At 35.8% G+C, this 18,225-nt stretch overlaps 1 long non-coding RNA gene across 1 annotated transcript in view; it reads right to left on the bottom strand.

Annotated features, from left to right (window-relative positions):
• The window catches only part of LOC118761189, an 18,955-nt gene extending 2,223 nt beyond the window's left edge, over positions 1–16,732 (bottom strand). Inside the window, exons 1-2 of the long non-coding RNA XR_004997203.1 lie at positions 16,579–16,732; positions 13,902–13,916 (exon numbers count right to left, since the gene is read on the bottom strand). This is a non-coding gene — a long non-coding RNA (uncharacterized LOC118761189). The remainder of the gene's footprint in view (positions 1–13,901; positions 13,917–16,578) is intronic.
• Between the last annotated feature and the right edge of the window lie 1,493 nt (positions 16,733–18,225).

Raw genomic sequence — 18,225 nt, 5'->3', positions numbered from 1 at the left:
CGATCATTGGTGGTTTGCAATGACACATGAATAAAATAACATATTGTTACACTTTAACATTTTCTAGATTCATTCATTTGGCGTCAGAGACTATTCTGATTAGGAAGGCACACGTCACAGCAAAACACGCCGCGCCATACAATCACCGCTCAGCCTCATAACTACGCCATCAACACTGTTGCGTGCAAACGAAATTGAAAGGTTATTTAAACAGTTGGTTCCAATACTTGAGGAATTCAACTTCTCCGCCAGACGAAAAGTCACTCAATGAACTCTCTCTCTCTCTCTCTCTCGTTCTCTCTCTCACCTTCTTATTTTTTGTGTTTGTTTCTCTGTCTTTCTCGCTCTCGTTTTTCTTCTTTGATTGTTTAGTTTGTTTTTCTCTCCTTCTCATTCCCTTGTGTTTCTTTCACTCACTTTTTCTCTAAACACCACTGACTAATTTTCTCATTTAATTTCTTGTCGTCTATCGCTACACTCACACACACACTCGCGCGCGCACGTGCACACAAACTCGTTCGCACAAATACACATACGTGCGTATGCGCATACATACATACATACCCATCTACACGTACACAGACATGCGCGCGTACATCAGCACGTGCGCATTCACTCATACTTACATATACACACACGTAAATATATGCTTATAGCTAATCGAACATTTCAGCCGTAATCAATAAAAACATAATGCCCTACTTCATTATAAGCCGGTATTAATTTCTTTATACATGTTTGTAGTTTTCTATCTATCTATCTATCTATCTATCTATCTATCTATCTATCTATCTATCTATCTATCTATCTATCTATCTATCTATCTATCTATCTATCTATCTATTTATCTATCTATCCTGTGTATGTATTGTATGTATGTATGTATGTATGTATGTATGTATGTATGTATGTATGTATTTACAATAGCTTTCAATTGACGAAAGCCTTGCAATTAAAATGGGTAAACAGAAACTGCAGTCTTGTCATATGTTATGAGACACTAATTCGGTTTGCGTTAAAGAAGTATGTGCTAGTGGCCTGTGGAATACACAGCCGTTTATACATTCATTTAACGAATCAGTTGATCGAAAAATTGAATGTTTATTATCAAAACTAAAAGGGAAAGTACCCATCACGTACGAGTGAACTTGTATATATTCTTTTACTCTTTTGTATATATAGAAATAATTTACATATAGAAATAAGAGTCAAAACAACTTAATGATTGCTAAGTGAGGCAAGCTCCCTACGACAACAGACATAACCAGATAATCGATGATTTCGTGGTGAGAGTCACCGATCAAAATGCGAAATCATCGATGATCTGGCTATTATCTGTTGCCGAAGGAAGCTTACCACCCATGTCAACCATTAAGATAGTGGTTCTTTGGCTATTGAGTTGTTTGGACTCTTATTTCTAGCAATACTGGTGCTGATTAGCTTGCACTGATGAGTAAAGAGTGCACCGATGAGTAAAAAGTGCACTGATGAGTATAGAGTGCACTACTACACTGATTATGAAATCACGATGATCTGCAGCTAAATTCTGTTTTTAAATGACTTGCTTCGAGAGTTGCATTCGGTACGATGTGTTTATTTATTTTAGTAGTTTTGACTTTAAGAGTCCCTCCTAGCGTGCGGCATTTATGTGTAGTAATGCCCTCTATATAATATAGATAAATATATTTAAGTGAAAAAATTGGTGGATTTTTTTTCTCTTATGAGGTTTTTCACGCTGACTACTTCATAAATTCTTATAAAGATTTTATCCTATTTTTAAATTGTATATATATATTATATATATATATATAAAGTAGTACATCTTTCTGTAGCAAATCCTAATTTATTTTCCACTTTGTGAAATACTCCCAACTTCCGGTCACCACCAGTTACATGTAGCAGATATATTTTGGGATAAATGATCGTATTGGTTTGGACCAAACTGTATTGTTGGGTATAGCGACACCCAAAATCTCAACTTCCTGTATCATTGCCTGGCTGCAATTCTGAAAAGACAATTCAAATTTTGATATAACACACTTGATTTGTATTTTGTTGAATCTTATATTGATATACTGTAGTCTTCAGTGGATTTCATTCTGATAGAATCCGGAAACTGTGCAGCAGAACATAGACATTATTATCCTATCACAGGCGTTCAAAAATTAGGATCGTCTGTGCAAACAAGAAAAGAAAGTAAAACACAGACAAACAAAAGAAAAAAAGCACTATAAAGTAGACCGTATATTGAGGCTCCTAGGATTGACATATTGATAAATGAGAGATCAGAAGACTGGTCTGAAAGGGTGACTTTGATGGATCTCGCCAGGAAACAACTTTGTAGCCGCCTGTGGAGCTTACGGCATAACATTTTGGAATAATTTTTTGTTCACACACACACACAGACACACAGACACCCCCCCACACACACACACATTATATACACACACTCACAAGTGTCTTGCGACTGGTATAGGAAAATAGTTACTGAAAAATTAATGATATTGCAATTAGCCACCCAGCTCAATAAAAGTTTTAGCATATAGTTGGCATACTACTGAAGAAGCCGAACGAAGCAAAAATGCATCACTAGCGTCCTCACCACCGCTGCTGGACGATTTTCGTTTGCTACTGATATATATATATATATATATATATATATATATATTAAATACAGTACGTCCACAAGAGGTATCGTCTCCAGATGAATACCGCAGTTAGTTTACCTTCTCACGATGCATCATCATTATGTATGATACCCAGATGGCTGTTTTAACTTAATATTGCTTTAGTTGCACATAACAGATTTTTATTAATAGAATTCACTGTAACTTTGTATAAAACAAAAAGTGATATTTATTTCTGTCTTTGCCTGTGATTAATTAATTAGTTTAACTTGGAATTCGGTGAATTATGGAGGAGGCCAGAATGGACTTCTATAGGTTGGAAGCTCGAGTGTGGTCACAAAGGCATACATATAATCTCCAAGCTGGTTGTTTAAGAAGCTTGTATCATTTTATAGTACTTTTATATGCATGTGAAATCCGGACAATGTGAGACTGCCGGAAATTTTCACTAGAATTTTCCGAGTCATTTATTAACATCACAGAAGAGTATGGTTCTACAAAATTACTTAAAAGGTCCAAGAGTCTGAGAATCAGGGCACGTTTTATAAAAAGCAAATTGGTACGAATTGGTCTTGTGTCAACTCTAACTGATTACTAGCTCCCCAAACAAGCTTTCCTCAACACAAACGTACGATGAGATTTGAAGGTTGCTAGAAGCCTGATCTAAAAGACATAGGAAATAAAATTAAGAAATGGAAAAAATTTGCTGCAAATCTTGCGACACGGAAATAGCATATTTTGATGGTTGAAAAACGATTTGGAGTTGAAAGTATACAGCGTATAAAATTGCTTCATGTAGCTCGCAAGAGGGATAACAAAATTCACACCAAGGTGAGGAACAAAGAATTAACATGCACCCTCTGCTGTTGTATCCTGCTCTCTTGGGCTAGGTTTTTCTGTGCCTGCCTTGTAATCAAGTTTGTTGGTTCAATTCAAATCTAATAAGGAACATAGACATGTAACATATAACTGGTAATCTAGAAATACTTATGAGCATATAAGACCTTCAATAGAGCTTACAGGTCACTACCAAGCTTTAAACTCCACATAACATATCTAATAAAAGCACATATTTAATAAAAGGTATTAAATTGAATTGACCTCTGGGTAAGGTAGAAGTATTAAAGTGGAATGTTCTACATGCGTGCACAGGTATTCACACTCATGTGCACGCAACAGATGCTGAAATCCCTGAATATATATGGAATACTTTACGATGTAAATGTACTCTCATACTCTCTTAGGCACAGTAGAAAAATTATTGAGTCACAAGGCAGGGAGAATATACGCAGACGTAATGCACCCATATTCACGTATATACAAACAACCAAACACACAAATATGCGCAGACACAAACACACATATACATGTGCAACTGCTTATATTCCGCCCCCTCAACACCTGAGCATGTCGAGTGTGCGCCTGTGTATATCCCTTAGGTATTCACACGCATAGTCTCGCCTAAACGTGCGTTCGTCTTGAGAGCGTTTGTATTGTACAACGGATTCCCTCTTAAGTGGAATTGAGAGAGCCTACGTGGGTACTAGTTTGTTATTTTTTTATTGCCCTCATGGGGCTAAACATAGAGGGGACAAACAAGGACAGACAAATGGATTAAGTCGATTATATCGACCCCAGTGCGTAACTGGTACTTAATTTATCGACCCCGAAAGGATGAAAGGCAAAGTCGACCTCGGCGGAATTTGAACTCAGAACGGCAGACAAAATACGGCTACGCATGTCGCCCGGCCTGCTAACGCTTCTGCTAGCTCGCCACCTTATGTGGGTACTAGTTTGTACAAGTATATGCAATCGCGTATGACACCATATATTTCAATGTTTAAAAGCAAGTCAATGCATGTAGTCTTAGAGCAGTAGAGCAAGGTGTATCCCTCTAGGTTAGTGAAAAAGACAAATATTCCTGAATCTCAACGGCTGTGGGTTTAGTTTAAAATAATTCCTGTTTTGAATCTATGAAAGCTGGCTTACAAGGCGAATAAAATAGAATATTGACTTTCGTCAGTTTTGAAAATACAGGAAGAGTGAAGAGTTTTGCTCAATAAGCTCTGTTAGAGTGGTGTAGAGCAAACATACCGCTATGTCGGTAACTAATAAACAGAGAAGCCACTGAAGACAGAGTAATTATAACACGCGCGCGCTCACGTGCACGTACGCACGCACACGCACGCTCGCGCGCGCACACACACGCACATGCTTACACAAGCACAATCGCACACACTCTTACAGACCTGATATTAAGTTATTAGTCAGTTGTGGTGGTGATTTCATTAATAAATCACTTGCTTTAAACGTTACGGACAAGTGATATATATAATTTTAGCCATTTCTCCGTAGACTGAAAAAATGACGAACAACATTAATCGATTTTCGAACCTTATTGGGTTCTCATCAGAGGTGTCTGACAGTCTCCAGAGAAACAAGCAGCCAAACTGTTTATATACAAAAAAATGCAGCAATATATATATATGTATACATATATATATATATATATATATATATATATATATATATATATATATATATATATATATATATATATATATATATATATATATACACGAACGTTGTGATGTCTTAGAAAGTTAAAGAAGTGATTTTAAATTCTCAAACGCGGGATACGCTAATAATATAGCCTGAACAGGATAAGCTAGCCCTATTGTGCAGGAAAAAAGTGTTAGCGGCCGGTTATGAGACTCGAACTCACACCTCCGTGATTACGCGTCGCGGTGCGGTTTAGCTTAATTGGTTCAGAGCACCGCAACGCGTAATCACGGAGGTGTGAGTTCGAGTCTCATACCCGACCGCCAACACATTTTTTTGTAAAATAGGGGTAGCTTATATATTTATATATATAAAACTTCCTTGCATACTCTACAGAGAAGAGGAAGTGCCAGCAGTATTACCCCCAAATCGGTGTCGAATTAAAAAAACCCATTATATCAATAAACAGGATATTGGGGTTTAGTTATATATTACACACACACATAAAAAATATCGTCACCCAAACCTTATAATTGATAGGTAGCAGTGGATTTACAACGATAATATCAATAAATCGCTTACTCTCGCAGTTTCTCAAAATCACTTGAGTAGGAAAAGATTCTAAAAGCAGGGTGTACTCTGCCTCTGTGTCAGGAGACAAATATTTTATGACATGCAAATAATTCTATAACTGAAAGTCGTGTGTTAAATACAAATATACGAATAACTAGTAATTGTAGGTAAGGAGCAAAGTGAGCAGTTAAAAAGAGACGGGCTAACCAAGGTTGTAATTATGGGAGCCTCCGGTGGTTTAGGGCTGGTGGGTAAGGTTGGTGTGTAATAAAGTCTATAAGAGCACAAATACGATAAAATCACAGTGAGGTGTTAGCTAACTTCCCAAACCCATCAAGAGCCTGGATGGTTAAAGTAGTTATGGTGTGTGAATTCAGTTAATACCTAGGGACGTGTACTAAACTGACGGCCCAGAGAAGGGTATAGCCGTTTATTAAGAAAATTTTTCTAGTCTGTCTATTCGAGTATATGATGGGTTTCAAATTTAGTTGCGTACAATACATAGGCTCTCTATATGAGGAAACCTTATCAGAATTACTACTGAAATGTTTGTCCATGGCGAAAAAGAAAAGGGCATCAAGTGTTTCTGTGGTGCAGAGACTATGTTATAAGGTCATTTCTTTCTCTGGTACACTTATAATACTTGACATTAGCTAGGATGCTCTATTTAATGTAGTACGGATTTTGAGTTACCATATATATTGAGACAGCGAAGTCATGTTACTTCTGGCTGGTTTCTGAACAAATGATTGTGTAAATAAAACTCATTCACACACACACACACACACACACACACACACACACACACACACACACACACACACACATGTTGGTGGAATGGTTGATGTATGTTTTTTTGAGAGAAGTATTCAGAAACATTTATACACAATATCCTTAGGTAGACATTTTTACGCAAAAAGCAGTTGCCTGGATTCTGATAATTGCAGTGGCGGTTGTTTTTAAGGTATATATATATATATATAATATATATATATATATATATATATATACTTACACTAATAGTATCGCACATATACATATGTATACATATATATGCATATATATATACACATACATATATATATTTATATGTATGTATATGTGTGTGAATCTATACACACACACACACACCACACACATACATATATATATATATATATATATATATATATATATATATAATATATATATATACAATATACATATATGTGTATATGCCGGCGAGCTGGCAGAAACGTTAGCACGCCGGGGAAATAAGTAGCCGTATTTCGTCTGTCGTTACACGCCGAGTTCAAATTCCGCCGAGGTCGACTTTGCCTTTCATCCTTTCGGGGTCGATAAATTAAGTACCAGTTACGCACTGGGGTCGATGTAATCGACTTAATCCCTCTTTGTCTGTCCTTGTTTCCCCCCTCTGTGTTTAGTCCCTTGTGGGTAGTAAAGATACATACATGCATGCATGACACCTTATACATTACATATATATACATACATACATATATATATATATATATATAGATATATATATATATATATATATATATATATCTATATATATATATATATATATATATATATATATATATAATCTATATATATTATATGGTATGTATATACACACGATGGACTTTACACAGTTTCTGACTATCAAATTCACTCACAGAGCATGGGTTGGTCTGGGGATATAGTTGAACATACTTTCCCAAAATACCTTGCAGTGGGATTGAACCTGAAAGAAGGTGGTTACAAAGCGAACTGCTTAACTACACAGTGTCGAAGCAGCTGGTGAGAGGAAATAACCAGCAAATGTTGTTTGGAAAGAATGTAGTATGACGTCATGATGACTTCATGAAGTTTTAATGGACATTTGAAAATATGATCATGATATCTTTCCTACGTTTACATTTGTACTTAATGTCGTTCCACACACACACACACACACACACACATCACACACACTTTCTGTCTCTCTCTCTCTCACACATATATATATAACTACACACACACACATATATATACATACATATATAACTATACACATACATACATAATACATGCTTACAGACATACATTAATACACAGACATTCGTGCACACACACACACACACACACATTCACACACACAGGTAGACTAAGACAAGAAGAAGAAAGGCCGAAAAAACATTAGAAAGATCAGGTTAGATCAGAGTGAGAGAATAACATTGTGAAAATTAGGGTAGGTGGGTAGACAGGAACAAAGAAAATCAGAAGTTGGCAAACCTTAAACTTACACACACATACGCACTTATATATACATACACGCAGTCATATTTATTATGAAAGAGAGAGCAAGAACAAAAGAAAAAGGTAGAATGTAGAGACCTAAATATCGTCACTTGCACCGCATAGGTGATTTGATATACCTGTCAGAGAGATTCGAGAATCTATCCATGCTTACGACATTGATCTGAACTACTGACACCAATCAACTGAAGAGATTAACTTACAACACACCTATCAGGTGACACCGTCTCACATGTAACACACTAAATCTGGCATAAACGGATACGGATAGAGCGAGAACGAGAGAGAGAGAAAAGAGATAGAGAGCAAGAGAGAGAGAGAGAGAGAGAGAGGGAGAGAGAGAGAGAGGGAGAGAGAGAGAAAGAGAGTGGGAGATATGCCATAGCTTACCAGTGAGAGTGGAAGGGTGACTCTACCGCAGTACACTACCCGTACTAATTTCACACAGTAAATGTTGAACTCAGAAACTGTATATGAGCTAACGTCTGCGTGGCGTTATCTCTCGTAAATCACGGAATTATAACATTTCTGAACATCACTGCAATCACCTAGTGCACACTTGGTAAATTCAGGAGCTTCCTAATCAAACAACAGAGCAAATGAAGAAGCCATACTGTTGTTGGTAATCTCTAGATCAACACTAATTGAACAACCCTATTATCAAAAGGATTACCAACAGGATTCCAACTATAACCATCTTGTCTTTAGGTGTGTCTAGGACTAGGCTACATAATCCATTGTGTTTTTTCGTAATTCAAAACTACTGGGGATGTTTGATTTGAGGAAGTCAAGCAAATTGAATAACCACGTAAGAAACTACCACGTTTTATTTTAATCGCGGATCAACTATGTAAAAATTATAGTTTAAGGGACACAGATACGTCTTTTCTGAGGAACTGTCTAAAAGTAAAATAGGCTGTTAGGAGACAGACCTCCTCCCAATTTTTACCGTACATCAATCGTATAGAAAGCATATGCTTATATTCTTATTTAACACACAGTAAGGCTTTAGAATATTTAAGTTTATTTCAGCTTTTCTGATTTATGCTGTGTTGTGCATAAATAAGTATTGTTTAATTAATGACGATCCATCAAATGCACAGAAACGTTAACACTTAGACGTCATACATGCACCTGCCAAAACAATATACAATCCATTACAAGCACTTGAAGCATCCACGTATTTGTCAACACACACATACACACACACACTCACACACACATACACACGCACAGATCCACACCTACACATACACACATATAAACGCACACATACACGCGCGCACACACACTCACTCACACACACACGCACACACACACACCTGTATTCAAACTACACTCTCCAAACTTTTGCTCAACAAAATACTAAAATTTAGAAACAAGCAAATCCTAACACTTAGAATGTAATCAAATATGAACAGAAAGCATCTGCTACGCAATTTAAAATTGTGTGCAAGCCATATATGACTCAGGCTATACATAACCCTAATGAACCATAATTTTTCTCCCATCCCAAATGTAGACTAATAAAAGAACTCAAATCAATCTGGGAATAACACATTCTAGACTCCATAAACTTAATGTTTAGGTGTGCCAAAGAATTACGCAATGGAAAAGTAGCAGTGCAGCAATTAAGTGGCTGAACAATATAGAAAATAAAATATATGTTAAATTCATGAAGCACAAAATAACGTAATTTTACCCTTGCAAATAGAAAAACTCTACCCCAACAGCCATAATGCAATATCAGAGATACTGCATCCTGCCCAATCAATGACAATTGCTTCACAAAGGTGCGTATGTATAGTACACAAAGATAACAACGACAGTTTTCATTGAGAGGAATAATATATAACCTTACGCAAAATACATTTAAAACTAGATATACACGACACATTCAATCCTTCAGCATTAGAGAAAATTTCAGCTCTACGTTTCTCTTCTTAAAAGTCGAGAATTTTAAGGATAGCAGAGTTATTAACGCAATTTGTAGCATTGTTTAAAGTGTAAGCCCATATAAAAATTTAGCAAAAATATGCAACAAATGCTGTATTGATAAATATCACATTTTAATTCAATGTTATAACATGTAAACGAGATAATTGAAATATTGTCTGTATGTAGAAATTTGAAGAGATTGTATTGTATGTGTGGGAGAGCTTGAGTACTGAAGAAGTTTCCTATGATATTATGTCGCAATTTGCAGAGTATTTATCTGCAAATTTTCTAATTTTATCTCAAAATTTTAGCTGAAGAGAGTCAACGTTATTTGTAATTTTATACATGACTCTGCTTAGCCTAACGTACACCGTATGGAGGCACATTGCCTAGTGGTTAGAGCAGCGGACTCGCGGTCGAGGGATCGTGGGTTCGAATCTCAGACCGGGCAATGCGTGTGTCTATGAGCGAAACACCTAAGCTCCACGCGGCTCCGGCAGAAGGTAATGGCGAACTTCTGCTGACTCTTTCGCCACAACTTTCTCTCACTCTTTCCTCTTGCAGCTCACCGGCGTCCCGTCCAGGTGGGGAACCTATACGCCAAGGAAACCGGGAAACCGGCCCTTATGAGCTAGGCATGGCTCGAGAAGGAACAAACAACGTACACCGTTGATTAACGATTTCCTGTGGCAATCCTCATCCAAGGTTATTATTTTGTTAAGTTTATAGCTGATTATTTTCATGTTATGTCCAATTCATTGAACGATAGCTACAAACATGAAATAATACTAGAATATATTTGTTTGTAAGTTGTCTATCTGTTTGAAAAATATTCACTCGCCGTTAGCACGGGTTATGTGCATGTGTGTTTCTTACCAATTTTAGTTACAAAAGTCCTACTGTTCTGATAATTTAGGGATGAAACTAACAGTTTTTTTGCAATTAAAAAATAAAACAATTAAGAATAATCACCAATTGCTTTAAGAAACATTAATTCAGAGAAAGAAGAAAGTTCCTTATAATCGTTTCAGTCTCTTGACCGTGATGCGTTTAATGCTCGGCTTGAATTTATTCAGGTTTTAATGTCTGTAGAACAAGCATGAGAATGATGAAAATCCTTGAGGTTTGGAGGTTTGGAGAGGAATGATGCAGTAAAGTATTTAATGCAGAGGTTAACGCAGAGGTTAATGCAGAGGTTAACTAATACTTTGGTAGTAGAGACGATATATATATATATATATATATATATATAATATATATATATATATATATATATATATATATTATATATATATATTATATATATATATATATATATATATTATATATAATATATATATATAATATATATATATATACATATATATATATATATCTATATATATATATATATATATATATTATATATATATATACATACATATAAATATATATATATATATATTACATACATATATACATATATAACATATATATATATATAATATATATATATATATATATATACATATATATATATATATATATATATATATATATATATATATATCTATATATATATATAGATTATATATATAGAGAGAGAGAGAGAGAGAACAGTGCATTTGTGAGTGATTTGCTGTAGTAGAGATACTGCATTAGCTGCTGTCTTTCTAGTTCTCCCTGTTTAGATCTTGATCAGCCCTGACTGACCAGCCAACAAAGACGTACGTAATTTTAATATCCCTGACAGACTTTTTCCAAAAAAAAAAAAAAAAAGAAATGACAAAGATGTCTTATCCAGTATGTTCTTCCTTTAGGGTGTGATCTAGGGGGAATTTAACTGTTTTATCTATCAGATCAAGAAGCTATATTAAGATTCGGCAAAAGAGATCGATAGAATGAATACCAGACTTAAAAATAAGTTCTAAAGTCGAGTTGTTCAACTAAAGCTTTTAAGGTAGTGTCCCAGCATGGCCGTCGTCAAATGACTGAAATATGCAAAAGATTATATATATATATGTGTGTGTGTGTGTATGTGTGTGTATGTGTGTGTGTGTGTAGACGTGTGTGTGCATATATATATATGTAGATACACACATCTATACACACACATGTATATATATGTTCTTTTATTCTTTTACTTGTTTCACTCTTTTACTGTGGCCATACTGGAGTGCCGCTTAAAGGGTATTTTAGTCGAAGAAATCGACCCCAGGACTTATCCTTTGTAGGTCTAGTACTTATTCTCTTTCTCTCTCTCTCTCTCTCTCTCTCTATCTATCTATCTATCTATATATATATATAACACCTATATGTGCATCTATGTGTGTGTGTGTGCGTGCTCGTACGGTTACACCAAGCAAAGGCAAACACCAAGCACCAAGTGCGTCAACAAACACACATGTTGCCAGAAACAGCCCCATTTTCAATTTCCTTGCTATCTTTGAACTCCTTACCTTTCTCAATTTATGGCATGCGCTCCAGGCAAGAGCTTTCCTTGCTACGATGTCTTTTTCAGTAATTTGTGTCCATGCACTAAGGTATTTGAAATTTTTAACTACCTTGAATGACTTACCATCTCTCACTTTCACCGAGACAAACATTTCGTGGTTAAATACTTGCAGCTTTGTTTTATTTGCGTTACAGTACAATCCTACCTTCCCCGATTCCTGCTCTAATCTGCTCAGCACCTCCTGTGCCTAATCTGTCCTCTCTGTTAGTAAGGCATTGTCTAGGTCAGTTAGTTACTGTTACTGCTTGATGCCGTCTACTACTTTGCTTATACAGTTTGAATCCCAGTTCTTCCTTGCCCTCGTACGTTCTATACATTACATAGTCCAGAACGATGGTGAAGAGATAAGGTGCTAGTATGTCGCCTTGTAATACTCTGGCTTTTACTTCAGAGTATTCCGTCTCTCCATCAGGAGTGATCACTTTCACACTGGTGTTCTCATACAGCTTACTTATTGCTCTCAGAATTCTTGGTGGAATATCATATGCTTTAAGTATATTCATCATCATTCCTCTAAGTGCTGAATCAAAAGCCTTTTTAAAGTCTACATAGATAATAACAGCCTTCCTGTTATGGCTCTTAACTTCTTCTATCAGTCTTCTAAGTGTGATAATGTGAGATGTCTTCCATTGTTGCAGTTCGTGTGCTCACGAGAGCGAGGCGAGCCAGAAATTTGGCACCCAATCATTACAAGGAGATTTACACTTATGAGCCTTCATGAGTGTCATCCTTAGGTCTGCTATTGTGATGCCTTCCCATACTTGTTCTGGTAAGCTTTGGTGGGATCCTTCTGTGTGCCTAATCCAGTCTGCATTTTCATTGTGAATCTTTTCATTACTCCAGATTTTTTCCTAGAAGTTTTCAACTTCTTCCATGGAGGGGGTCTTCAACGATTAATTTCTTCTTCCCTAATTTCGCATTGGATGTGAACAGCTAATTTTGTTTGTAAATTTTTTCTCTTCTCAAATCTTTGTATTTTATTTATATAATAATAATAATAATTATTATTATTATTGAGTGAGAGAGCAGTTCATGCCATCAAAGTGACACTGGGGTAAAATATACGAAGCCCAATATACCCATCATGACTACCCGTCTGATAAGGGTACACCAGGCACATGCATCACAACCATATGTGCGCGACCTGGTGATCTCATATCAAGATAAACAGCGCATGACCTTGCAGGTGGGGCCCAGTTAGAATTTTCTTCAGGTTGAATAGCCCATCCCGCTCAAAAGGTCCCCGAATAAGGGTTGTTTAAGGATGTTGAAAGAACGACCCATGTTTCCAGAGGTGAATTATTCAAACCCCAAAGAATCCCTCTCAACACATGGCTATGATGCTCCCCCAATTATTATTATTATTATTATCATTATTATTATTATTATTATTATTATAAACTTCTTTTCATTCTCTTCATACAAATTCAGAGTTTATATTTAAGTTAATGCTTTAAAAAACTTCAGAAAGAAAGAGATAAAACAAGTTAGAGATAGAGCTGAAATGTTTTGTTGTAGTATTTGTCATGGTTTTGACCAAATTAATTTATTTGAAAATTAGACAGAAATATCTTTTAAGTTTCCGACGAACCTTTCAAAACACAAAAACATAGTAACCATGTTTGTCCACCAGAATGCGTAATTCTGAATGAGCGACAGCATATGTATATGACATCTATTTGTCAGGAAATACGTATGTATGTATGTATGTATGTATGTATGTATGTATGTATGTATGTATGTATGTATGTATGTATGTATGTATGTATGTATGTATGTGTGTGTGTGTCTGTGTGTGTGTGTGTATGATTGCATGTATAAGAAGCTCTAGAGGATTTACATTCGAGTATTTGCGTATCTATGTGCGGGGAATATCTGTCAACACTCACACACATACATACGCTTATTCTCCCTCTCTCCCTCTCTCTCTCTCTTTCACACACACATTCACACACTCACTCTCTCTCTCTCTCTCACACACACATAATATGCCTGTGTACGTGGCTGTGTGGTAAGAAGCTTACTTCCGAACCACGTGGTTCCGGGTTCAGTCCTAGTGCGTGGAAACTTGGGCAATTGTCTTCTACTATATCCTCGGGCCGACCAAAGCCTTGTGAGTGGATTTGGTAGACGGAAACTGAAAGAAGCCCGTTGTATATATATATATATATATATATATGTATGTGTGTGTGTGTGGGTGTGTGTGGGTGTGTCTGCGTTTGTGTATGTTTGTGTATGTGTGTTTGTCCCCCACCATCGCTTGACAACCGATATTGGTGTGTTTACGCTCCCATATCTTGGTGGTTCGGCAAAAGAACAGGCTTACAAAGAATAAGTCCTGGGGTCGATTTGTTCGACTAAAGGCGGTGCTCCAGCAAGGCCGCAGTCAAATGCTTGAAAGAAATAAAAGAATAAAAGAATATATAGATACGCGCATGTCTGTATATATATATGTATATGTGTGTCTGTCAATATACATAAACATATACATATATATATATATATATATATATATATATATAATATATATATATATATATATATATATATATATATATTATAAATACACACACCACATACATACATATATATATGTTAATCCAATATATCTATATATCTATATATATATGTATATATATATAGATATATATATATATATATCTATATATATAGATATATACATATATATATATATTGTGTCTATGCAATGTCGATTAATTATTCACATGTAATTGCATATATACATACACACACACGTGTTTACATGTGTGCTTGTGTGTGCGTGTGCTTGTTTGTGCGTGCGAGGGAGAGAGAGTGAGCGAGAGAGAGAGATAGTGAGAGATAGAGATAAAGAGATAGATAGATATTGAGTGAGAGAGAGAGAGCGGTAGAGAGTGAAAGTGAGAGAGATATAAAGAGAGAGAAAGAGTGTGTGTGTGTATAGCATGATATCGCATGGATAGATCTTTAGTATGTGCGTGTGCTTCTCCACCTCTATGTGTCTTTATGTGTTTATTTATTTCCCTTTGAAAGTCAAACTTCACAGAGAAAACTCTGATTGAATTATTCTAGAGCAATTTGTAAAAATTCTCAATAGAGAGACGCAGTTTTATTTGATCTTATTTGACAAAGAAGTGGAATTCTAAACTAGTGGTAGACATTAGAGTCGATTTGTACGGTGTTTTTTTTCTTCTTTCTTTCATGTATTTTGTAAGGAAAATCTCTCTCACCCTCCGTCTATGAGTCTATGTGTTTGTGTGTGTGTGTATGTGCGTGTGGCATGCGTGTGTGGTGTGTTTTGTTTGCATGTGTGCGTGTGTAATATATATATATATATATATATATATATATATATATATATATATATATATATATATATATATATACGTATATAAACAGCTATAGAGGTTTACACATCCGAGTATTTGCGCATCTATGTGCGAAGAATATCTGTTCACACACACACACACATACACAGACACACACAAGCTTATGGTTGTGTGTGTGTATATGTGTGGGCGTATATATATATATATATATATATATATTATATATATATATATATATATATATATATATATACACATATATATATGTATGTATGTATGTAATACAGGGGTTGGACAAAATAATGGAAACACCTAGCATCATAGCATCATAATTTTGAAATATCTATAAAACCGTCAAAAGCTTGTTTATTTTCATGTTTTTGGATTTATTATTAGTGTTGCTTAATATGTTTTGCTAAAATTTCTGTTTCTTTTCAGATAACACCAGAAAAAGATAATTAAAATTCATTAAAATGACAGATCTATTGAACTTTCAAAGAGGTCAAATTGTTGGTGCTCGTATGGCAGGCGCTAGCATAACGAAAACAGCCGAAATGTTTGGTGTATCAAGAAGTACTGTCTCGAAAGTAATGAAAACCTTTGTGAAAGAGGGTAAAACCTCCTCGTCGAAACAAAACAATCTTTCATGATGATAATGCACCAATTCACTCAGCTAAAGTTGTTACTGATTGGCACGAGGAACATTCTAGTGAAGTTGAACATCTTATCTGGCCAGTACAGTCCCCAGATCTCAATATTATTGAACATTTATGGCGCATTTTAGAAAAACAAGTAAGGAGTCGATATCCTCCACCATCATCACTACAAGAACTGGAGACTGTTTTAGCTGTAGAATGGACAAAAATTCCTTTCGAAACAATTCAGACTTTGTACGAATCTATACCTCGTAGAATTTAAGCTGTAATTACTGCGAAAGGCGGTCCTGCCCCATATCAAAATAAATTTGTTTGAAATTTTAAGGTGTTTCCATTATCTTGTCCAACCCCTGTATACACACACACACACACACACACACACACACACACACACATATTCCTATACATGGGTTACCGAGTAGCTATGTCACATTTCAGGTAATGAGTTCCTATCAGCATACTTTATCGTAAATATTCTTATTCATTCAAAATATAATGACCATCGCAAGCAATAACATTTTCACATCTCGAAACCAGTTTTCTGATTTCTAGGGTCAAAGAAGGGAAAACTATTTGGAGTGCTGTTTCGACATTGTCATCACTTCTGAATGTTTTTCTTCTAGTTAAGTGTTCAAGTTACGTGAATAAGTGATGGTGCTAGGTCTGGCGGGTCGTGAGGGTGAGGTACAGCTTTCCAACCCGAGGAATTTATCTTTTCTTGGGTTATCTTCACTCAATGTGGCCCCGTATTACCATGTTGCAGGATGACTCCCTTTCTTTCGACACGTTCAAGTTGTTGATAGTAAAGTTCGTGAGAAGCTTTCCCTTGTTTAAATAATTCGAACAGAACAATACTACTTCATTCCATCAAACGTAGAACAAAATCTCCTTTGTGTGTAGATCTAATTTGGGTGTTGGAACTGGATTTTCAAACTGCTTCGTTCATTAATCGTTGGCATAGAATATCCATTTCTCATCACTACAGTTTCATTAAGTAAAAATGTCAGTTCATTCTCTTTTACCATATTTTTACAAATTGTTGCAAGTACTGCTTTATTCTCGTGGCACAGCTCATGAGTTACTTCAACTCTTCTCTATACCCTTTCTCAATGTGTTTGTACAGTGGATTAAAGTTTATTAAGCCTCGCCGGATCCCATTCATTATCGGTTTTCACTGCATCATTATAGAGAACAGTTGGTCTTTCTGATCCATACACATCCAAGATATCAAAATCACCGCCTTTGAATTTGTTAAGCTAACTTTGGTATTTCCTAACACTCACATCATCAGGGTATATAGTACACACTTTCCCCTTCCACGTGTTGCATTGTTGCCCTTATGAAACTCCATAAAGCATGCAATGCCGAATATGCAGCTCATTAAAGTCCTTGACTTCTATGAGCTACAAGACAGAGTACAGCACACACAACGTGTATCAACACTAATGTTTGATCCCTATGTCTACGCTGATTGGTTGATTGCAAGGACAGTTTTTGTTGATTTGTAAGCTATTTGTGATATGTCAGACTGTTCGCTTGAAAATACAAGATTACTTTTCGGTACCACTTACATATACTTACATACCTATCTATCTATTTATCTATCTATCTATCTGTCTGTCTGTCGAATCGTATGTTCTTCCTCACTTGATACAAATTTTACTCCACATCGACGTGCTTTGAAATGATTTTGGTGGACACAAGGAAAGGCTTCCGTGGTTTTGGCTAGACATAAGGGAGTCATTTCCCTTTTCTCTCGCGCCTAGGTGGTAGCTACGAGTAGAGAAGCTCCCGTTTTCATGATATGATATTGCTTAGTAGTA

Source organism: Octopus sinensis, unplaced genomic scaffold (assembly GCF_006345805.1).
Source record: "Octopus sinensis unplaced genomic scaffold, ASM634580v1 Contig10262, whole genome shotgun sequence".
NCBI lineage: Eukaryota > Metazoa > Mollusca > Cephalopoda > Octopoda > Octopodidae > Octopus > Octopus sinensis.
The sequence above is the reverse complement of the archived record's forward strand: the minus strand, read 5'-3'. Positions and strand labels throughout refer to the sequence as shown.